This window comes from Tasmannia lanceolata, unplaced genomic scaffold, assembly GCF_043159265.1.
Source record: "Tasmannia lanceolata isolate RefF3 unplaced genomic scaffold, GAP_Taslan_0.1 ptg000003l, whole genome shotgun sequence".
Taxonomy (NCBI): domain Eukaryota; kingdom Viridiplantae; phylum Streptophyta; class Magnoliopsida; order Canellales; family Winteraceae; genus Tasmannia; species Tasmannia lanceolata.
In genome coordinates this window covers 29,810,187-29,831,252 of record NW_027518680.1, presented here as the reverse complement: position 1 = coordinate 29,831,252, position 21,066 = coordinate 29,810,187, and the positions used below count along the sequence as shown (strand labels likewise).

At 48.3% G+C, this 21,066-nt stretch overlaps 29 non-coding genes across 29 annotated transcripts; all 29 read right to left on the bottom strand.

Moving 5' to 3' along the window:
- Positions 1–574: 574 nt before the first annotated feature.
- LOC143870989 (5S ribosomal RNA) lies at positions 575–693 on the bottom strand. The gene has a single exon (XR_013245765.1). It is a non-coding gene; the product is annotated as a 5S ribosomal RNA (ribosomal RNA).
- Positions 694–1,290: 597 nt separating this feature from the next.
- LOC143870988 (5S ribosomal RNA) lies at positions 1,291–1,409 on the bottom strand. The gene has a single exon (XR_013245764.1). It is a non-coding gene; the product is annotated as a 5S ribosomal RNA (ribosomal RNA).
- Positions 1,410–2,006: 597 nt separating this feature from the next.
- LOC143870987 (5S ribosomal RNA) lies at positions 2,007–2,125 on the bottom strand. The gene has a single exon (XR_013245763.1). It is a non-coding gene; the product is annotated as a 5S ribosomal RNA (ribosomal RNA).
- A 597-nt stretch (positions 2,126–2,722) lies between these two features.
- Positions 2,723–2,841, bottom strand: LOC143870986 (5S ribosomal RNA). The gene has a single exon (XR_013245762.1). It is a non-coding gene; the product is annotated as a 5S ribosomal RNA (ribosomal RNA).
- Positions 2,842–3,438: 597 nt separating this feature from the next.
- LOC143870985 (5S ribosomal RNA) lies at positions 3,439–3,557 on the bottom strand. The gene has a single exon (XR_013245761.1). It is a non-coding gene; the product is annotated as a 5S ribosomal RNA (ribosomal RNA).
- Positions 3,558–4,154: 597 nt separating this feature from the next.
- Positions 4,155–4,273, bottom strand: LOC143870984 (5S ribosomal RNA). Its single transcript, XR_013245760.1, has one exon. It is a non-coding gene; the product is annotated as a 5S ribosomal RNA (ribosomal RNA).
- A 597-nt stretch (positions 4,274–4,870) lies between these two features.
- Positions 4,871–4,989, bottom strand: LOC143870983 (5S ribosomal RNA). Its single transcript, XR_013245759.1, has one exon. It is a non-coding gene; the product is annotated as a 5S ribosomal RNA (ribosomal RNA).
- Positions 4,990–5,586: 597 nt separating this feature from the next.
- On the bottom strand, positions 5,587–5,705 carry LOC143870982 (5S ribosomal RNA). Its single transcript, XR_013245758.1, has one exon. It is a non-coding gene; the product is annotated as a 5S ribosomal RNA (ribosomal RNA).
- Positions 5,706–6,302: 597 nt separating this feature from the next.
- LOC143870979 (5S ribosomal RNA) lies at positions 6,303–6,421 on the bottom strand. The gene has a single exon (XR_013245756.1). It is a non-coding gene; the product is annotated as a 5S ribosomal RNA (ribosomal RNA).
- A 597-nt stretch (positions 6,422–7,018) lies between these two features.
- On the bottom strand, positions 7,019–7,137 carry LOC143870978 (5S ribosomal RNA). The gene has a single exon (XR_013245755.1). It is a non-coding gene; the product is annotated as a 5S ribosomal RNA (ribosomal RNA).
- A 597-nt stretch (positions 7,138–7,734) lies between these two features.
- LOC143874917 (5S ribosomal RNA) lies at positions 7,735–7,853 on the bottom strand. Its single transcript, XR_013249587.1, has one exon. It is a non-coding gene; the product is annotated as a 5S ribosomal RNA (ribosomal RNA).
- A 597-nt stretch (positions 7,854–8,450) lies between these two features.
- On the bottom strand, positions 8,451–8,569 carry LOC143873725 (5S ribosomal RNA). The gene has a single exon (XR_013248427.1). It is a non-coding gene; the product is annotated as a 5S ribosomal RNA (ribosomal RNA).
- Positions 8,570–9,166: 597 nt separating this feature from the next.
- On the bottom strand, positions 9,167–9,285 carry LOC143870977 (5S ribosomal RNA). Its single transcript, XR_013245754.1, has one exon. It is a non-coding gene; the product is annotated as a 5S ribosomal RNA (ribosomal RNA).
- A 597-nt stretch (positions 9,286–9,882) lies between these two features.
- Positions 9,883–10,001, bottom strand: LOC143870642 (5S ribosomal RNA). The gene has a single exon (XR_013245426.1). It is a non-coding gene; the product is annotated as a 5S ribosomal RNA (ribosomal RNA).
- A 597-nt stretch (positions 10,002–10,598) lies between these two features.
- LOC143870976 (5S ribosomal RNA) lies at positions 10,599–10,717 on the bottom strand. Its single transcript, XR_013245753.1, has one exon. It is a non-coding gene; the product is annotated as a 5S ribosomal RNA (ribosomal RNA).
- Positions 10,718–11,314: 597 nt separating this feature from the next.
- Positions 11,315–11,433, bottom strand: LOC143870631 (5S ribosomal RNA). The gene has a single exon (XR_013245413.1). It is a non-coding gene; the product is annotated as a 5S ribosomal RNA (ribosomal RNA).
- A 597-nt stretch (positions 11,434–12,030) lies between these two features.
- Positions 12,031–12,149, bottom strand: LOC143870975 (5S ribosomal RNA). Its single transcript, XR_013245752.1, has one exon. It is a non-coding gene; the product is annotated as a 5S ribosomal RNA (ribosomal RNA).
- A 597-nt stretch (positions 12,150–12,746) lies between these two features.
- Positions 12,747–12,865, bottom strand: LOC143874487 (5S ribosomal RNA). The gene has a single exon (XR_013249165.1). It is a non-coding gene; the product is annotated as a 5S ribosomal RNA (ribosomal RNA).
- Positions 12,866–13,462: 597 nt separating this feature from the next.
- Positions 13,463–13,581, bottom strand: LOC143873642 (5S ribosomal RNA). Its single transcript, XR_013248344.1, has one exon. It is a non-coding gene; the product is annotated as a 5S ribosomal RNA (ribosomal RNA).
- Positions 13,582–14,178: 597 nt separating this feature from the next.
- LOC143873453 (5S ribosomal RNA) lies at positions 14,179–14,297 on the bottom strand. Its single transcript, XR_013248162.1, has one exon. It is a non-coding gene; the product is annotated as a 5S ribosomal RNA (ribosomal RNA).
- Positions 14,298–14,894: 597 nt separating this feature from the next.
- On the bottom strand, positions 14,895–15,013 carry LOC143870974 (5S ribosomal RNA). The gene has a single exon (XR_013245751.1). It is a non-coding gene; the product is annotated as a 5S ribosomal RNA (ribosomal RNA).
- Positions 15,014–15,610: 597 nt separating this feature from the next.
- LOC143873438 (5S ribosomal RNA) lies at positions 15,611–15,729 on the bottom strand. Its single transcript, XR_013248148.1, has one exon. It is a non-coding gene; the product is annotated as a 5S ribosomal RNA (ribosomal RNA).
- Positions 15,730–16,326: 597 nt separating this feature from the next.
- On the bottom strand, positions 16,327–16,445 carry LOC143870973 (5S ribosomal RNA). The gene has a single exon (XR_013245750.1). It is a non-coding gene; the product is annotated as a 5S ribosomal RNA (ribosomal RNA).
- Positions 16,446–17,042: 597 nt separating this feature from the next.
- On the bottom strand, positions 17,043–17,161 carry LOC143870972 (5S ribosomal RNA). Its single transcript, XR_013245749.1, has one exon. It is a non-coding gene; the product is annotated as a 5S ribosomal RNA (ribosomal RNA).
- Positions 17,162–17,758: 597 nt separating this feature from the next.
- Positions 17,759–17,877, bottom strand: LOC143873484 (5S ribosomal RNA). Its single transcript, XR_013248192.1, has one exon. It is a non-coding gene; the product is annotated as a 5S ribosomal RNA (ribosomal RNA).
- A 597-nt stretch (positions 17,878–18,474) lies between these two features.
- LOC143870971 (5S ribosomal RNA) lies at positions 18,475–18,593 on the bottom strand. Its single transcript, XR_013245748.1, has one exon. It is a non-coding gene; the product is annotated as a 5S ribosomal RNA (ribosomal RNA).
- A 596-nt stretch (positions 18,594–19,189) lies between these two features.
- On the bottom strand, positions 19,190–19,308 carry LOC143870970 (5S ribosomal RNA). The gene has a single exon (XR_013245747.1). It is a non-coding gene; the product is annotated as a 5S ribosomal RNA (ribosomal RNA).
- A 597-nt stretch (positions 19,309–19,905) lies between these two features.
- Positions 19,906–20,024, bottom strand: LOC143873112 (5S ribosomal RNA). Its single transcript, XR_013247833.1, has one exon. It is a non-coding gene; the product is annotated as a 5S ribosomal RNA (ribosomal RNA).
- A 597-nt stretch (positions 20,025–20,621) lies between these two features.
- Positions 20,622–20,740, bottom strand: LOC143873000 (5S ribosomal RNA). Its single transcript, XR_013247723.1, has one exon. It is a non-coding gene; the product is annotated as a 5S ribosomal RNA (ribosomal RNA).
- Between the last annotated feature and the right edge of the window lie 326 nt (positions 20,741–21,066).

Here is a 21,066-nt window from a genome sequence, read left to right as displayed (position 1 = left end):
TAATAAAGAGTTTCCACTCGCATTGTCGTACGAAGTCCGTTTAAATGAAAGTGCGAAAAAATCCTGCTAGATTACACCGGATGGACGATCCGAGCATGTCGGGAAGCCGGATGACCGCCAGGGCTGTCATCGCGCGATGGATCTTCCCGAGTACCCCCGAATCAATATAAGAATCGCGACGATCTGACGGGCGGATCAAAAGTTATCGTCGGAACGATATTTGTGCACCAAGGGTAGCTCACGGCCAGTAAACACCTTCCGACCGGATTCATGACTCGCATCCACTAGTACACTCATCCGCTATAGCCTGTACGTCACTGAATCTAAACAAACCCCCGCTATAATTTGACTGCAAATGAAATGTCAGAACGAATTCCGTTTATCGAATCAAACGACACTATCACCCCGCCATAATATAGACCGGACGTCTTTGAATTCACCATCCGGAAGAAAATAAAAAGATCCGAACCGAAACGTAAGAGGCGACGCACTAAACGTGCGTTTCAGTTCGCATCGATGTTCCAGAACCGAAAGATTGTTCGAAAAAAGTGGTAGATAGCCGAAAAAAGTGACAGGGGTGCAACACGAGGACTTCCCAGGAGGTCACCCATCCTAGTACTACTCTCGCCCAAGCACGCTTAACTTCGGAGTTCTGATGGGATCCAGTGCATTTGTGCTGGTATGATCGCACCCAGCATGCCTCTCCATTGTCAAAGTAATAAAGAGTTTCCACTCGCATTGTCGTACGAAGTCCGTTTAAATGAAAGTGCGAAAAAATCCTGCTAGATTACACCGGATGGACGATCCGAGCATGTCGGGAAGCCGGATGACCGCCAGGGCTGTCATCGCGCGATGGATCTTCCCGAGTACCCCCGAATCAATATAAGAATCGCGACGATCTGACGGGCGGATCAAAAGTTATCGTCGGAACGATATTTGTGCACCAAGGGTAGCTCACGGCCAGTAAACACCTTCCGACCGGATTCATGACTCGCATCCACTAGTACACTCATCCGCTATAGCCTGTACGTCACTGAATCTAAACAAACCCCCGCTATAATTTGACTGCAAATGAAATGTCAGAACGAATTCCGTTTATCGAATCAAACGACACTATCACCCCGCCATAATATAGACCGGACGTCTTTGAATTCACCATCCGGAAGAAAATAAAAAGATCCGAACCGAAACGTAAGAGGCGACGCACTAAACGTGCGTTTCAGTTCGCATCGATGTTCCAGAACCGAAAGATTGTTCGAAAAAAGTGGTAGATAGCCGAAAAAAGTGACAGGGGTGCAACACGAGGACTTCCCAGGAGGTCACCCATCCTAGTACTACTCTCGCCCAAGCACGCTTAACTTCGGAGTTCTGATGGGATCCAGTGCATTTGTGCTGGTATGATCGCACCCAGCATGCCTCTCCATTGTCAAAGTAATAAAGAGTTTCCACTCGCATTGTCGTACGAAGTCCGTTTAAATGAAAGTGCGAAAAAATCCTGCTAGATGACACCGGATGGACGATCCGAGCATGTCGGGAAGCCGGATGACCGCCAGGGCTGTCATCGCGCGATGGATCTTCCCGAGTACCCCCGAATCAATATAAGAATCGCGACGATCTGACGGGCGGATCAAAAGTTATCGTCGGAACGATATTTGTGCACCAAGGGTAGCTCACGGCCAGTAAACACCTTCCGACCGGATTCATGACTCGCATCCACTAGTACACTCATCCGCTATAGCCTGTACGTCACTGAATCTAAACAAACCCCCGCTATAATTTGACCGCAAATGAAATGTCAGAACGAATTCCGTTTATCGAATCAAACGACACTATCACCCCGCCATAATAAAGACCGGACGTGTTTGAATTCACCATCCGGAAGAAAATAAAAAGATCCGAACCGAAACGTAGGAGGCGACGCACTAAACGTGCGTTTCAGTTCGCATCGATGTTCCAGAACCGAAAGATTGTTCGAAAAAAGTGGTAGATAGCCCAAAAAAGTGACAGGGGTGCAACACGAGGACTTCCCAGGAGGTCACCCATCCTAGTACTACTCTCGCCCAAGCACGCTTAACTTCGGAGTTCTGATGGGATCCAGTGCATTTGTGCTGGTATGATCGCACCCAGCATGCCTCTCCATTGTCAAAGTAATAAAGAGTTTCCACTCGCATTGTCGTACGAAGTCCGTTTAAATGAAAGTGCGAAAAAATCCTGCTAGATGACACCGGATGGACGATCCGATCATGTCGGGAAGCCGGATGACTGCCAGGGCTGTCATCGCGCGATGGATCTTCCCGAGTACCCCCGAATCAATATAAGAATCGCTACGATCTGACGGGCGGATCAAAAGTTATCGTCGGAACGATATTTGTGCACCAAGGGTAGCTCACGGCCAGTAAACACCTTCCGACCGGATTCATGACTCGCATCCACTAGTACACTCATCCGCTATAGCCTGTACGTCACTGAATCTAAACAAACCCCCGCTATAATTTGACTGCAAATGAAATGTCAGAACGAATTCCGTTTAGCGAATCAAACGACACTATCACCCCGCCATAATAAAGACCGGACGTGTTTGAATTCACCATCCGGAAGAAAATAAAAAGATCCGAACCGAAACGTAGGAGGCGACGCACTAAACGTGCGTTTCAGTTCGCATCGATGTTCCAGAACCGAAAGATTGTTCGAAAAAAGTGGTAGATAGCCGAAAAAAGTGACAGGGGTGCAACACGAGGACTTCCCAGGAGGTCACCCATCCTAGTACTACTCTCGCCCAAGCACGCTTAACTTCGGAGTTCTGATGGGATCCAGTGCATTTGTGCTGGTATGATCGCACCCAGCATGCCTCTCCATTGTCAAAGTAATAAAGAGTTTCCACTCGCATTGTCGTACGAAGTCCGTTTAAATGAAAGTGCGAAAAAATCCTGCTAGATTACACCGGATGGACGATCCGAGCATGTCGGGAAGCCGGATGACCGCCAGGGCTGTCATCGCGCGATGGATCTTCCCGAGTACCCCCGAATCAATATAAGAATCGCGACGATCTGACGGGCGGATCAAAAGTTATCGTCGGAACGATATTTGTGCACCAAGGGTAGCTCACGGCCAGTAAACACCTTCCGACCGGATTCATGACTCGCATCCACTAGTACACTCATCCGCTATAGCCTGTACGTCACTGAATCTAAACAAACCCCCGCTATAATTTGACTGCAAATGAAATGTCAGAACGAATTCCGTTTATCGAATCAAACGACACTATCACCCCGCCATAATATAGACCGGACGTCTTTGAATTCACCATCCGGAAGAAAATAAAAAGATCCGAACCGAAACGTAAGAGGCGACGCACTAAACGTGCGTTTCAGTTCGCATCGATGTTCCAGAACCGAAAGATTGTTCGAAAAAAGTGGTAGATAGCCGAAAAAAGTGACAGGGGTGCAACACGAGGACTTCCCAGGAGGTCACCCATCCTAGTACTACTCTCGCCCAAGCACGCTTAACTTCGGAGTTCTGATGGGATCCAGTGCATTTGTGCTGGTATGATCGCACCCAGCATGCCTCTCCATTGTCAAAGTAATAAAGAGTTTCCACTCGCATTGTCGTACGAAGTCCGTTTAAATGAAAGTGCGAAAAAATCCTGCTAGATTACACCGGATGGACGATCCGAGCATGTCGGGAAGCCGGATGACCGCCAGGGCTGTCATCGCGCGATGGATCTTCCCGAGTACCCCCGAATCAATATAAGAATCGCGACGATCTGACGGGCGGATCAAAAGTTATCGTCGGAACGATATTTGTGCACCAAGGGTAGCTCACGGCCAGTAAACACCTTCCGACCGGATTCATGACTCGCATCCACTAGTACACTCATCCGCTATAGCCTGTACGTCACTGAATCTAAACAAACCCCCGCTATAATTTGACTGCAAATGAAATGTCAGAACGAATTCCGTTTATCGAATCAAACGACACTATCACCCCGCCATAATATAGACCGGACGTCTTTGAATTCACCATCCGGAAGAAAATAAAAAGATCCGAACCGAAACGTAAGAGGCGACGCACTAAACGTGCGTTTCAGTTCGCATCGATGTTCCAGAACCGAAAGATTGTTCGAAAAAAGTGGTAGATAGCCGAAAAAAGTGACAGGGGTGCAACACGAGGACTTCCCAGGAGGTCACCCATCCTAGTACTACTCTCGCCCAAGCACGCTTAACTTCGGAGTTCTGATGGGATCCAGTGCATTTGTGCTGGTATGATCGCACCCAGCATGCCTCTCCATTGTCAAAGTAATAAAGAGTTTCCACTCGCATTGTCGTACGAAGTCCGTTTAAATGAAAGTGCGAAAAAATCCTGCTAGATTACACCGGATGGACGATCCGAGCATGTCGGGAAGCCGGATGACCGCCAGGGCTGTCATCGCGCGATGGATCTTCCCGAGTACCCCCGAATCAATATAAGAATCGCGACGATCTGACGGGCGGATCAAAAGTTATCGTCGGAACGATATTTGTGCACCAAGGGTAGCTCACGGCCAGTAAACACCTTCCGACCGGATTCATGACTCGCATCCACTAGTACACTCATCCGCTATAGCCTGTACGTCACTGAATCTAAACAAACCCCCGCTATAATTTGACCGCAAATGAAATGTCAGAACGAATTCCGTTTATCGAATCAAACGACACTATCACCCCGCCATAATAAAGACCGGACGTGTTTGAATTCACCATCCGGAAGAAAATAAAAAGATCCGAACCGAAACGTAGGAGGCGACGCACTAAACGTGCGTTTCAGTTCGCATCGATGTTCCAGAACCGAAAGATTGTTCGAAAAAAGTGGTAGATAGCCCAAAAAAGTGACAGGGGTGCAACACGAGGACTTCCCAGGAGGTCACCCATCCTAGTACTACTCTCGCCCAAGCACGCTTAACTTCGGAGTTCTGATGGGATCCAGTGCATTTGTGCTGGTATGATCGCACCCAGCATGCCTCTCCATTGTCAAAGTAATAAAGAGTTTCCACTCGCATTGTCGTACGAAGTCCGTTTAAATGAAAGTGCGAAAAAATCCTGCTAGATGACACCGGATGGACGATCCGAGCATGTCGGGAAGCCGGATGACTGCCAGGGCTGTCATCGCGCGATGGATCTTCCCGAGTACCCCCGAATCAATATAAGAATCGCTACGATCTGACGGGCGGATCAAAAGTTATCGTCGGAACGATATTTGTGCACCAAGGGTAGCTCACGGCCAGTAAACACCTTCCGACCGGATTCATGACTCGCATCCACTAGTACACTCATCCGCTATAGCCTGTACGTCACTGAATCTAAACAAACCCCCGCTATAATTTGACTGCAAATGAAATGTCAGAACGAATTCCGTTTATCGAATCAAACGACACTATCACCCCGCCATAATAAAGACCGGACGTGTTTGAATTCACCATCCGGAAGAAAATAAAAAGATCCGAACCGAAACGTAGGAGGCGACGCACTAAACGTGCGTTTCAGTTCGCATCGATGTTCCAGAACCGAAAGATTGTTCGAAAAAAGTGGTAGATAGCCGAAAAAAGTGACAGGGGTGCAACACGAGGACTTCCCAGGAGGTCACCCATCCTAGTACTACTCTCGCCCAAGCACGCTTAACTTCGGAGTTCTGATGGGATCCAGTGCATTTGTGCTGGTATGATCGCACCCAGCATGCCTCTCCATTGTCAAAGTAATAAAGAGTTTCCACTCGCATTGTCGTACGAAGTCCGTTTAAATGAAAGTGCGAAAAAATCCTGCTAGATTACACCGGATGGACGATCCGAGCATGTCGGGAAGCCGGATGACCGCCAGGGCTGTCATCGCGCGATGGATCTTCCCGAGTACCCCCGAATCAATATAAGAATCGCGACGATCTGACGGGCGGATCAAAAGTTATCGTCGGAACGATATTTGTGCACCAAGGGTAGCTCACGGCCAGTAAACACCTTCCGACCGGATTCATGACTCGCATCCACTAGTACACTCATCCGCTATAGCCTGTACGTCACTGAATCTAAACAAACCCCCGCTATAATTTGACTGCAAATGAAATGTCAGAACGAATTCCGTTTATCGAATCAAACGACACTATCACCCCGCCATAATATAGACCGGACGTCTTTGAATTCACCATCCGGAAGAAAATAAAAAGATCCGAACCGAAACGTAAGAGGCGACGCACTAAACGTGCGTTTCAGTTCGCATCGATGTTCCAGAACCGAAAGATTGTTCGAAAAAAGTGGTAGATAGCCGAAAAAAGTGACAGGGGTGCAACACGAGGACTTCCCAGGAGGTCACCCATCCTAGTACTACTCTCGCCCAAGCACGCTTAACTTCGGAGTTCTGATGGGATCCAGTGCATTTGTGCTGGTATGATCGCACCCAGCATGCCTCTCCATTGTCAAAGTAATAAAGAGTTTCCACTCGCATTGTCGTACGAAGTCCGTTTAAATGAAAGTGCGAAAAAATCCTGCTAGATGACACCGGATGGACGATCCGAGCATGTCGGGAAGCCGGATGACCGCCAGGGCTGTCATCGCGCGATGAATCTTCCCGAGTACCCCCGAATCAATATAAGAATCGCCACGATCTGACGGGCGGATCAAAAGTTATCGTCGGAACGATATTTGTGCACCAAGGGTAGCTCACGGCCAGTAAACACCTTCCGACCGGGTTCATGACTCGCATCCACTAGTACACTCATCCGCTATAGCCTGTACGTCACTGAATCTAAACAAACCCCCGCTATAATTTGACCGCAAATGAAATGTCAGAACGAATTCCGTTTATCGAATCAAACGACACTATCACCCCGCCATAATAAAGACCGGACGTGTTTGAATTCACCATCCGGAAGAAAATAAAAAGATCCGAACCGAAACGTAGGAGGCGACGCACTAAACGTGCGTTTCAGTTCGCATCGATGTTCCAGAACCGAAAGATTGTTCGAAAAAAGTGGTAGATAGCCCAAAAAAGTGACAGGGGTGCAACACGAGGACTTCCCAGGAGGTCACCCATCCTAGTACTACTCTCGCCCAAGCACGCTTAACTTCGGAGTTCTGATGGGATCCAGTGCATTTGTGCTGGTATGATCGCACCCAGCATGCCTCTCCATTGTCAAAGTAATAAAGAGTTTCCACTCGCATTGTCGTACGAAGTCCGTTTAAATGAAAGTGCGAAAAAATCCTGCTAGATGACACCGGATGGACGATCCGAGCATGTCGGGAAGCCGGATGACCGCCAGGGCTGTCATCGCGCGATTAATCTTCCCGAGTACCCCCGAATCAATATAAGAATCGCTACGATCTGACGGGCGGATCAAAAGTTATCGTCGGAACGATATTTGTGCACCAAGGGTAGCTCACGGCCAGTAAACACCTTCCGACCGGATTCATGACTCGCATCCACTAGTACACTCATCCGCTATAGCCTGTACGTCACTGAATCTAAACAAACCCCCGCTATAATTTGACCGCAAATGAAATGTCAGAACGAATTCCGTTTATCGAATCAAACGACACTATCACCCCGCCATAATAAAGACCGGACGTGTTTGAATTCACCATCCGGAAGAAAATAAAAAGATCCGAACCGAAACGTAGGAGGCGACGCACTAAACGTGCGTTTCAGTTCGCATCGATGTTCCAGAACCGAAAGATTGTTCGAAAAAAGTGGTAGATAGCCGAAAAAAGTGACAGGGGTGCAACACGAGGACTTCCCAGGAGGTCACCCATCCTAGTACTACTCTCGCCCAAGCACGCTTTTTTTCGGAGTTCTGATGGGATCCAGTGCATTTGTGCTGGTATGATCGCACCCAGCATGCCTCTCCATTGTCAAAGTAATAAAGAGTTTCCACTCGCATTGTCGTACGAAGTCCGTTTAAATGAAAGTGCGAAAAAATCCTGCTAGATGACACCGGATGGACGATCCGAGCATGTCGGGAAGCCGGATGACTGCCAGGGCTGTCATCGCGCGATGGATCTTCCCGAGTACCCCCGAATCAATATAAGAATCGCGACGATCTGACGGGCGGATCAAAAGTTATCGTCGGAACGATATTTGTGCACCAAGGGTAGCTCACGGCCAGTAAACACCTTTCGACCGGATTCATGACTCGCATCCACTAGTACACTCATCCGCTATAGCCTGTACGTCACTGAATCTAAACAAACCCCCGCTATAATTTGACCGCAAATGAAATGTCAGAACGAATTCCGTTTATCGAATCAAACGACACTATCAGCCCGCCATAATAAAGACCGGACGTCTTTGAATTCACCATCCGGAAGAAAATAAAAAGATCCGAACCGAAACGTATGAGGCGACGCACTAAACGTGCGTTTCAGTTCGCATCGATGTTCCAGAACCGAAAGATTGTTCGAAAAAAGTGGTAGATAGCCGAAAAAAGTGACAGGGGTGCAACACGAGGACTTCCCAGGAGGTCACCCATCCTAGTACTACTCTCGCCCAAGTACGCTTAACTTCGGAGTTCTGATGGGATCCAGTGCATTTGTGCTGGTATGATCGCACCCAGCATGCCTCTCCATTGTCAAAGTAATAAAGAGTTTCCACTCGCATTGTCGTACGAAGTCCGTTTAAATGAAAGTGCGAAAAAATCCTGCTAGATGACACCGGATGGACGATCCGAGCATGTCGGGAAGCCGGATGACTGCTAGGGCTGTCATCGCGCGATGGATCTTCCCGAGTACCCCCGAATCAATATAAGAATCGCTACGATCTGACGGGCGGATCAAAAGTTATCGTCGGAACGATATTTGTGCACCAAGGGTAGCTCACGGCCAGTAAACACCTTCCGACCGGATTCATGACTCGCATCCACTAGTACACTCATCCGCTATAGCCTGTACGTCACTGAATCTAAACAAACCCCCGCTATAATTTGACTGCAAATGAAATGTCAGAACGAATTCCGTTTATCGAATCAAACGACACTATCACCCCGCCATAATAAAGACCGGACGTCTTTGAATTCACCATCCGGAAGAAAATAAAAAGATCCGAACCGAAACGTAGGAGGCGACGCACTAAACGTGCGTTTCAGTTCGCATCGATGTTCCAGAACCGAAAGATTGTTCGAAAAAAGTGGTAGATAGCCGAAAAAAGTGACAGGGGTGCAACACGAGGACTTCCCAGGAGGTCACCCATCCTAGTACTACTCTCGCCCAAGCACGCTTAACTTCGGAGTTCTGATGGGATCCAGTGCATTTGTGCTGGTATGATCGCACCCAGCATGCCTCTCCATTGTCAAAGTAATAAAGAGTTTCCACTCGCATTGTCGTACGAAGTCCGTTTAAATGAAAGTGCGAAAAAATCCTGTTAGATGACACCGGATGGACGATCCGAGCATGTCGGGAAGCCGGATGACCGCTAGGGCTGTCATCGCGCGATTAATCTTCCCGAGTACCCCCGAATCAATATAAGAATCGCGACGATCTGACGGGCGGATCAAAAGTTATCGTCGGAACGATATTTGTGCACCAAGGGTAGCTCACGGCCAGTAAACACCTTCCGACCGGATTCATGACTCGCATCCACTAGTACACTCATCCGCTATAGCCTGTACGTCACTGAATCTAAACAAACCCCCGCTATAATTTGACCGCAAATGAAATGTCAGAACGAATTCCGTTTATCGAATCAAACGACACTATCACCCCGCCATAATAAAGACCGGACGTGTTTGAATTCACCATCCGGAAGAAAATAAAAAGATCCGAACCGAAACGTAGGAGGCGACGCACTAAACGTGCGTTTCAGTTCGCATCGATGTTCCAGAACCGAAAGATTGTTCGAAAAAAGTGGTAGATAGCCGAAAAAAGTGACAGGGGTGCAACACGAGAACTTCCCAGGTGGTCACCCATCCTAGTACTACTCTCGCCCAAGCACGCTTAACTTCGGAGTTCTGATGGGATCCAGTGCATTTGTGCTGGTATGATCGCACCCAGCATGCCTCTCCATTGTCAAAGTAATAAAGAGTTTCCACTCGCATTGTCGTACGAAGTCCGTTTAAATGAAAGTGCGAAAAAATCCTGCTAGATGACACCGGATGGACGATCCGAGCATGTCGGGAAGCCGGATGACCGCCAGGGCTGTCATCGCGCGATGAATCTTCCCGAGTACCCCCGAATCAATATAAGAATCGCCACGATCTGACGGGCGGATCAAAAGTTATCGTCGGAACGATATTTGTGCACCAAGGGTAGCTCACGGCCAGTAAACACCTTCCGACCGGATTCATGACTCGCATCCACTAGTACACTCATCCGCTATAGCCTGTACGTCACTGAATCTAAACAAACCCCCGCTATAATTTGACCGCAAATGAAATGTCAGAACGAATTCCGTTTATCGAATCAAACGACACTATCACCCCGCCATAATAAAGACCGGACGTGTTTGAATTCACCATCCGGAAGAAAATAAAAAGATCCGAACCGAAACGTAGGAGGCGACGCACTAAACGTGCGTTTCAGTTCGCATCGATGTTCCAGAACCGAAAGATTGTTCGAAAAAAGTGGTAGATAGCCGAAAAAAGTGACAGGGGTGCAACACGAGGACTTCCCAGGAGGTCACCCATCCTAGTACTACTCTCGCCCAAGCACGCTTAACTTCGGAGTTCTGATGGGATCCAGTGCATTTGTGCTGGTATGATCGCACCCAGCATGCCTCTCCATTGTCAAAGTAATAAAGAGTTTCCACTCGCATTGTCGTACGAAGTCCGTTTAAATGAAAGTGCGAAAAAATCCTGCTAGATGACACCGGATGGACGATCCGAGCATGTCGGGAAGCCGGATGACCGCTAGGGCTGTCATCGCGCGATTAATCTTCCCGAGTACCCCCGAATCAATATAAGAATCGCTACGATCTGACGGGCGGATCAAAAGTTATCGTCGGAACGATATTTGTGCACCAAGGGTAGCTCACGGCCAGTAAACACCTTCCGACCGGATTCATGACTCGCATCCACTAGTACACTCATCCGCTATAGCCTGTACGTCACTGAATCTAAACAAACCCCCGCTATAATTTGACCGCAAATGAAATGTCAGAACGAATTCCGTTTATCGAATCAAACGACACTATCACCCCGCCATAATAAAGACCGGACGTGTTTGAATTCACCATCCGGAAGAAAATAAAAAGATCCGAACCGAAACGTAGGAGGCGACGCACTAAACGTGCGTTTCAGTTCGCATCGATGTTCCAGAACCGAAAGATTGTTCGAAAAAAGTGGTAGATAGCCGAAAAAAGTGACAGGGGTGCAACACGAGAACTTCCCAGGTGGTCACCCATCCTAGTACTACTCTCGCCCAAGCACGCTTAACTTCGGAGTTCTGATGGGATCCAGTGCATTTGTGCTGGTATGATCGCACCCAGCATGCCTCTCCATTGTCAAAGTAATAAAGAGTTTCCACTCGCATTGTCGTACGAAGTCCGTTTAAATGAAAGTGCGAAAAAATCCTGCTAGATGACACCGGATGGACGATCCGAGCATGTCGGGAAGCCGGATGACCGCCAGGGCTGTCATCGCGCGATGAATCTTCCCGAGTACCCCCGAATCAATATAAGAATCGCCACGATCTGACGGGCGGATCAAAAGTTATCGTCGGAACGATATTTGTGCACCAAGGGTAGCTCACGGCCAGTAAACACCTTCCGACCGGATTCATGACTCGCATCCACTAGTACACTCATCCGCTATAGCCTGTACGTCACTGAATCTAAACAAACCCCCGCTATAATTTGACCGCAAATGAAATGTCAGAACGAATTCCGTTTATCGAATCAAACGACACTATCACCCCGCCATAATAAAGACCGGACGTGTTTGAATTCACCATCCGGAAGAAAATAAAAAGATCCGAACCGAAACGTAGGAGGCGACGCACTAAACGTGCGTTTCAGTTCGCATCGATGTTCCAGAACCGAAAGATTGTTCGAAAAAAGTGGTAGATAGCCGAAAAAAGTGACAGGGGTGCAACACGAGGACTTCCCAGGAGGTCACCCATCCTAGTACTACTCTCGCCCAAGCACGCTTAACTTCGGAGTTCTGATGGGATCCAGTGCATTTGTGCTGGTATGATCGCACCCAGCATGCCTCTCCATTGTCAAAGTAATAAAGAGTTTCCACTCGCATTGTCGTACGAAGTCCGTTTAAATGAAAGTGCGAAAAAATCCTGCTAGATGACACCGGATGGACGATCCGAGCATGTCGGGAAGCCGGATGACCGCCAGGGCTGTCATCGCGCGATTAATCTTCCCGAGTACCCCCGAATCAATATAAGAATCGCTACGATCTGACGGGCGGATCAAAAGTTATCGTCGGAACGATATTTGTGCACCAAGGGTAGCTCACGGCCAGTAAACACCTTCCGACCGGATTCATGACTCGCATCCACTAGTACACTCATCCGCTATAGCCTGTACGTCACTGAATCTAAACAAACCCCCGCTATAATTTGACCGCAAATGAAATGTCAGAACGAATTCCGTTTATCGAATCAAACGACACTATCAGCCCGCCATAATAAAGACCTGACGTCTTTGAATTCACCATCCGGAAGAAAATAAAAAGATCCGAACCGAAACGTATGAGGCGACGCACTAAACGTGCGTTTCAGTTCGCATCGATGTTCCAGAACCGAAAGATTGTTCGAAAAAAGTGGTAGATAGCCGAAAAAAGTGACAGGGGTGCAACACGAGGACTTCCCAGGAGGTCACCCATCCTAGTACTACTCTCGCCCAAGCACGCTTATCTTCGAAGTTCTGATGGGATCCAGTGCATTTGTGCTGGTATGATCGCACCCAGCATGCCTCTCCATTGTCAAAGTAATAAAGAGTTTCCACTCGCATTGTCGTACGAAGTCCGTTTAAATGAAAGTGCGAAAAAATCCTGCTAGATGACACCGGATGGACGATCCGAGCATGTCGGGAAGCCGGATGGCCGCCAGGGCTGTCATCGCGCGATGAATCTTCCCGAGTACCCCCGAATCAATATAAGAATCGCCACGATCTGACGGGCGGATCAAAAGTTATCGTCGGAACGATATTTGTGCACCAAGGGTAGCTCACGGCCAGTAAACACCTTCCGACCGGATTCATGACTCTCATCCACTAGTACACTCATCCGCTATAGCCTGTACGTCACTGAATCTAAACAAACCCCCGCTATAATTTGACCGCAAATGAAATGTCAGAACGAATTCCGTTTATCGAATCAAACGACACTATCACCCCGCCATAATAAAGACCGGACGTGTTTGAATTCACCATCCGGAAGAAAATAAAAAGATCCGAACCGAAACGTAGGAGGCGACGCACTAAACGTGCGTTTCAGTTCGCATCGATGTTCCAGAACCGAAAGATTGTTCGAAAAAAGTGGTAGAGAGCCGAAAACAGTGACAGGGGTGCAACACGAGGACTTCCCAGGAGGTCACCCATCCTAGTACTACTCTTGCCCAAGCACGCTTAACTTCGGAGTTCTGATGGGATCCAGTGCATTTGTGCTGGTATGATCGCACCCAGCATGCCTCTCCATTGTCAAAGTAATAAAGAGTTTCCACTCGCATTGTCGTACGAAGTCCGTTTAAATGAAAGTGCGAAAAAATCCTGCTAGATGACACCGGATGGACGATCCGAGCATGTCGGGAAGCCGGATGACCGCCAGGGCTGTCATCGCGCGATGGATCTTCCCGAGTACCCCCGAATCAATATAAGAATCGCGACGATCTGACGGGCGGATCAAAAGTTATCGTCGGAACGATATTTGTGCACCAAGGGTAGCTCACGGCCAGTAAACACCTTCCGACCGGATTCATGACTCGCATCCACTAGTACACTCATCCGCTATAGCCTGTACGTCACTGAATCTAAACAAACCCCCGCTATAATTTGACTGCAAATGAAATGTCAGAACGAATTCCGTTTATCGAATCAAACGACACTATCACCCCGCCATAATAAAGACCGGACGTCTTTGAATTCACCATCCGGAAGAAAATAAAAAGATCCGAACCGAAACGTAGGAGGCGACGCACTAAACGTGCGTTTCAGTTCGCATCGATGTTCCAGAACCGAAAGATTGTTCGAAAAAAGTGGTAGATAGCCGAAAAAAGTGACAGGGGTGCAACACGAGGACTTCCCCGGAGGTCACCCATCCTAGTACTACTCTCGCCCAAGCACGCTTAACTTCGGAGTTCTGATGGGATCCAGTGCATTTGTGCTGGTATGATCGCACCCAGCATGCCTCTCCATTGTCAAAGTAATAAAGAGTTTCCACTCGCATTGTCGTACGAAGTCCGTTTAAATGAAAGTGCGAAAAAATCCTGCTAGATGACACCGGATGGACGATCCGAGCATGTCGGGAAGCCGGATGACCGCCAGGGCTGTCATCGCGCGATAAATCTTCCCGAGTACCCCCGAATCAATATAAGAATCGCCACGATCTGACGGGCGGATCAAAAGTTATCGTCGGAACGATATTTGTGCACCAAGGGTAGCTCACGGCCAGTAAACACCTTCCGACCGGATTCATGACTCGCATCCACTAGTACACTCATCCGCTATAGCCTGTACGTCACTGAATCTAAACAAACCCCCGCTATAATTTGACCGCAAATGAAATGTCAGAACGAATTCCGTTTATCGAATCAAACGACACTATCACCCCGCCATAATAAAGACCGGACGTGTTTGAATTCACCATCCGGAAGAAAATAAAAAGATCCGAACCGAAACGTAGGAGGCGACGCACTAAACGTGCGTTTCAGTTCGCATCGATGTTCCAGAACCGAAAGATTGTTCGAAAAAAGTGGTAGATAGCCGAAAAAAGTGACAGGGGTGCAACACGAGGACTTCCCAGGAGGTCACCCATCCTAGTACTACTCTCGCCCAAGCACGCTTAACTTCGGAGTTCTGATGGGATCCAGTGCATTTGTGCTGGTATGATCGCACCCAGCATGCCTCTCCATTGTCAAAGTAATAAAGAGTTTCCACTCGCATTGTCGTACGAAGTCCGTTTAAATGAAAGTGCGAAAAAATCCTGCTAGATGACACCGGATGGACGATCCGAGCATGTCGGGAAGCCGGATGACTGCCAGGGCTGTCATCGCGCGATGGATCTTCCCGAGTACCCCCGAATCAATATAAGAATCGCGACGATCTGACGGGCGGATCAAAAGTTATCGTCGGAACGATATTTGTGCACCAAGGGTAGCTCACGGCCAATAAACACCTTCCGACCGGATTCATGACTCGCATCCACTAGTACACTCATCCGCTATAGCCTGTACGTCACTGAATCTAAACAAACCCCCGCTATAATTTGACTGCAAATGAAATGTCAGAACGAATTCCGTTTATCGAATCAAACGACACTATCACCCCGCCATAATAAAGACCGGACGTGTTTGAATTCACCATCCGGAAGAAAATAAAAAGATCCGAACCGAAACGTAGGAGGCGACGCACTAAACGTGCGTTTCAGTTCGCATCGATGTTCCAGAACCGAAAGATTGTTCGAAAAAAGTGGTAGATAGCCGAAAAAAGTGACAGGGGTGCAACACGAGGACTTCCCAGGAGGTCACCCATCCTAGTACTACTCTCGCCCAAACACGCTTAACTTCGGAGTTCTGATGGGATCCAGTGCATTTGTGCTGGTATGATCGCACCCAGCATGCCTCTCCATTGTCAAAGTAATAAAGAGTTTCCACTCGCATTGTTGTACGAAGTCCGTTTAAATGAAAGTGCGAAAAAATCCTGCTAGATGACACCGGATGGACGATCCGAGCATGTCGGGAAGCCGGATGACCGCCAGGGCTGTCATCGCGCGATGGATCTTCCCGAGTACCCCCGAATCAATATAAGAATCGCGACGATCTGACGGGCGGATCAAAAGTTATCGTCGGAACGATATTTGTGCACCAAGGGTAGCTCACGGCCAGTAAACACCTTCCGACCGGATTCATGACTCGCATCCACTAGTACACTCATCCGCTATAGCCTGTACGTCACTGAATCTAAACAAACCCCCGCTATAATTTGACTGCAAATGAAATGTCAGAACGAATTCCGTTTATCGAATCAAACGACACTATCACCCCGCCATAATATAGACCGGACGTCTTTGAATTCACCATCCGGAAGAAAATAAAAAGATCCGAACCGAAACGTAAGAGGCGACGCACTAAACGTGCGTTTCAGTTCGCATCGATGTTCCAGAACCGAAAGATTGTTCGAAAAAAGTGGTAGATAGCCGAAAAAAGTGACAGGGGTGCAACACGAGGACTTCCCAGGAGGTCACCCATCCTAGTACTACTCTCGCCCAAGCACGCTTAACTTCGGAGTTCTGATGGGATCCAGTGCATTTGTGCTGGTATGATCGCACCCAGCATGCCTCTCCATTGTCAAAGTAATAAAGAGTTTCCACTCGCATTGTCGTACGAAGTCCGTTTAAATGAAAGTGCGAAAAAATCCTGCTAGATGACACCGGATGGACGATCCGAGCATGTCGGGAAGCCGGATGACCGCCAGGGCTGTCATCGCGCGATGGATCTTCCCGAGTACCCCCGAATCAATATAAGAATCGCGACGATCTGACGGGCGGATCAAAAGTTATCGTCGGAACGATATTTGTGCACCAAGGGTAGCTCACGGCCAGTAAACACCTTCCGACCGGATTCATGACTCGCATCCACTAGTACACTCATCCGCTATAGCCTGTACGTCACTGAATCTAAACAAACCCCCGCTATAATTTGACTGCAAATGAAATGTCAGAACGAATTCCGTTTATCGAATCAAACGACACTATCACCCCGCCATAATAAAGACCGGACGTGTTTGAATTCACCATCCGGAAGAAAATAAAAAGATCCGAACCGAAACGTAGGAGGCGACGCACTAAACGTGCGTTTCAGTTCGCATCGATGTTCCAGAACCGAAAGATTGTTCGAAAAAAGTGGTAGATAGCCGAAAAAAGTGACAGGGGTGCAACACGAGGACTTCCCAGGAGGTCACCCATCCTAGTACTACTCTCGCCCAAGCACGCTTAACTTCGGAGTTCTGATGGGATCCAGTGCATTTGTGCTGGTATGATCGCACCCAGCATGCCTCTCCATTGTCAAAGTAATAAAGAGTTTCCACTCGCATTGTCGTACGAAGTCCGTTTAAATGAAAGTGCGAAAAAATCCTGCTAGATGACACCGGATGGACGATCCGAGCATGTCGGGAAGCCGGATGACCGCCAGGGCTGTCATCGCGCGATGAATCTTCCCGAGTACCCCCGAATCAATATAAGAATCGCCACGATCTGACGGGCGGATCAAAAGTTATCGTCGGAACGATATTTGTGCACCAAGGGTAGCTCACGGCCAGTAAACACCTTCCGACCGGATTCATGACTCGCATCCACTAGTACACTCATCCGCTATAGCCTGTACGTCACTGAATCTAAACAAACCCCCGCTATAATTTGACCGCAAATGAAATGTCAGAACGAATTCCGTTTATCGAATCAAACGACACTATCACCCCGCCATAATAAAGACCGGACGTGTTTGAATTCACCATCCGGAAGAAAATAAAAAGATCCGAACCGAAACGTAGGAGGCGACGCACTAAACGTACGTTTCAGTTCGCATCGATGTTCCAGAACCGAAAGATTGTTCGAAAAAAGTGGTAGATAGCCGAAAAAAGTGACAGGGGTGCAACACGAGGACTTCCCAGGAGGTCACCCTTCCTAGTACTACTCTCGCCCAAGCACGCTTAACTTCGGAGTTCTGATGGGATCCAGTGCATTTGTGCTGGTATGATCGCACCCAGCATGCCTCTCCATTGTCAAAGTAATAAAGAGTTTCCACTCGCATTGTCGTACGAAGTCCGTTTAAATGAAAGTGCGAAAAAATCCTGCTAGATGACACCGGATGGACGATCCGAGCATGTCGGGAAGCCGGATGACTGCCAGGGCTGTCATCGCGCGATGGATCTTCCCGAGTACCCCCGAATCAATATAAGAATCGCGACGATCTGACGGGCGGATCAAAAGTTATCGTCGGAACGATATTTGTGCACCAAGGGTAGCTCACGGCCAGTAAACACCTTCCGACCGGATTCATGACTCGCATCCACTAGTACACTCATCCGCTATAGCCTGTACGTCACTGAATCTAAACAAACCCCCGCTATAATTTGACTGCAAATGAAATGTCAGAACGAATTCCGTTTATCGAATCAAACGACACTATCACCCCGCCATAATAAAGACCGGACGTGTTTGAATTCACCATCCGGAAGAAAATAAAAAGATCCGAACCGAAACGTAGGAGGCGACGCACTAAACGTGCGTTTCAGTTCGCATCGATGTTCCAGAACCGAAAGATTGTTCGAAAAAAGTGGTAGATAGCCGAAAAAAGTGACAGGGGTGCAACACGAGGACTTCCCAGGAGGTCACCCATCCTAGTACTACTCTCGCCCAAGCACGCTTAACTTCGGAGTTCTGATGGGATCCAGTGCATTTGTGCTGGTATGATCGCACCCAGCATGCCTCTCCATTGTCAAAGTAATAAAGAGTTTCCACTCGCATTGTCGTACGAAGTCCGTTTAAATGAAAGTGCGAAAAAATCCTGCTAGATGACACCGGATGGACGATCCGAGCATGTCGGGAAGCCGGATGACCGCCAGGGCTGTCATCGCGCGATGGATCTTCCCGAGTACCCCCGAATCAATATAAGAATCGCGACGATCTGACGGGCGGATCAAAAGTTATCGTCGGAACGATATTTGTGCACCAAGGGTAGCTCACGGCCAGTAAACACCTTCCGACCGGATTCATGACTCGCATCCACTAGTACACTCATCCGCTATAGCCTGTACGTCACTGAATCTAAACAAACCCCCGCTATAATTTGACTGCAAATGAAATGTCAGAACGAATTCCGTTTATCGAATCAAACGACACTATCACCCCGCCATAATAAAGACCGGACGTCTTTGAATTCACCATCCGGAAGAAAATAAAAAGATCCGAACCGAAACGTAAGAGGCGACGCACTAAACGTGCGTTTCAGTTCGCATCGATGTTCCAGAACCGAAAGATTGTTCGAAAAAAGTGGTAGATAGCCGAAAAAGTGACAGGGGTGCAACACGAGGACTTCCCAGGAGGTCACCCATCCTAGTACTACTCTCGCCCAAGCACGCTTAACTTCGGAGTTCTGATGGGATCCAGTGCATTTGTGCTGGTATGATCGCACCCAGCATGCCTCTCCATTGTCAAAGTAATAAAGAGTTTCCACTCGCATTGTCGTACGAAGTCCGTTTAAATGAAAGTGCGAAAAAATCCTGCTAGATGACACCGGATGGACGATCCGAGCATGTCGGGAAGCCGGATGACCGCCAGGGCTGTCATCGCGCGATGGATCTTCCCGAGTACCCCCGAATCAATATAAGAATCGCGACGATCTGACGGGCGGATCAAAAGTTATCGTCGGAACGATATTTGTGCACCAAGGGTAGCTCACGGCAAGTAAACACCTTCCGACCGGATTCATGACTCGCATCCACTAGTACACTCATCCGCTATAGCCTGTACGTCACTGAATCTAAACAAACCCCCGCTATAATTTGACTGCAAATGAAATGTCAGAACGAATTCCGTTTATCGAATCAAACGACACTATCACCCCGCCATAATAAAGACCGGACGTGTTTGAATTCACCATCCGGAAGAAAATAAAAAGATCCGAACCGAAACGTAAGAGGCGACGCACTAAACGTGCGTTTCAGTTCGCATCGATGTTCCAGAACCGAAAGATTGTTCGAAAAAAGTGGTAGATAGCCGAAAAAAGTGACAGGGGTGCAACACGAGGACTTCCCAGGAGGTCACCCATCCTAGTACTACTCTCGCCCAAGCACGCTTAACTTCGGAGATCTGATGGGATCCAGTGCATTTGTGCTGGTATGATCGCACCCAGCATGCCTCTCCATTGTCAAAGTAATAAAGAGTTTCCACTCGCATTGTCGTACGAAGTCCGTTTAAATGAAAGTGCGAAAAAATCCTGCTAGATGACACCGGATGGACGATCCGAGCATGTCGGGAAGCCGGATGACCGCCAGGGCTGTCATCGCGCGATTAATCTTCCCGAGTACCCCCGAATCAATATAAGAATCGCTACGATCTGACGGGCGGATCAAAAGTTATCGTCGGAACGATATTTGTGCACCAAGGGTAGCTCACGGCCAGTAAACACCTTCCGACCGGATTCATGACTCGCATCCACTAGTACACTCATCCGCTATAGCCTGTACGTCACTGAATCTAAACAAACCCCCGCTATAATTTGACCGCAAATGAAATGTCAGAACGAATTCCGTTTATCGAATCAAACGACACTATCAGCCCGCCATAATAAAGACCGGACGTCTTTGAATTCACCATCCGGAAGAAAATAAAAAGATCCGAACCGAAACGTATGAGGCGACGCACTAAACGTGCGTTTCAGTTCGCATCGATGTTCCAGAACCGAAAGATTGTTCGAAAAAAGTGGTAGATAGCCGAAAAAAGTGACAGGGGTGCAACACGAGGACTTCCCAAGAGGTCACCCATCCTAGTACTACTCTCGCCCAAGCACGCTTAACTTCGGAGTTCTGATGGGATCCAGTGCATTTGTGCTGGTATGATCGCACCCAGCATGCCTCTCCATTGTCAAAGTAATAAAGAGTTTCCACTCGCATTGTCGTACGAAGTCCGTTTAAATGAAAGTGCGAAAAAATCCTGCTAGATGACACCGGATGGACGATCCGAGCATGTCGGGAAGCCGGATGACCGCCAGGGCTGTCATCGCGCGATTAATCTTCCCGAGTACCCCCGAATCAATATAAGAATCGCTACGATCTGACGGGCGGATCAAAAGTTATCGTCGGAACGATATTTGTGCACCAAGGGTAGCTCACGGCCAGTAAACACCTTCCGACCGGATTCATGACTCGCATCCACTAGTACACTCATCCGCTA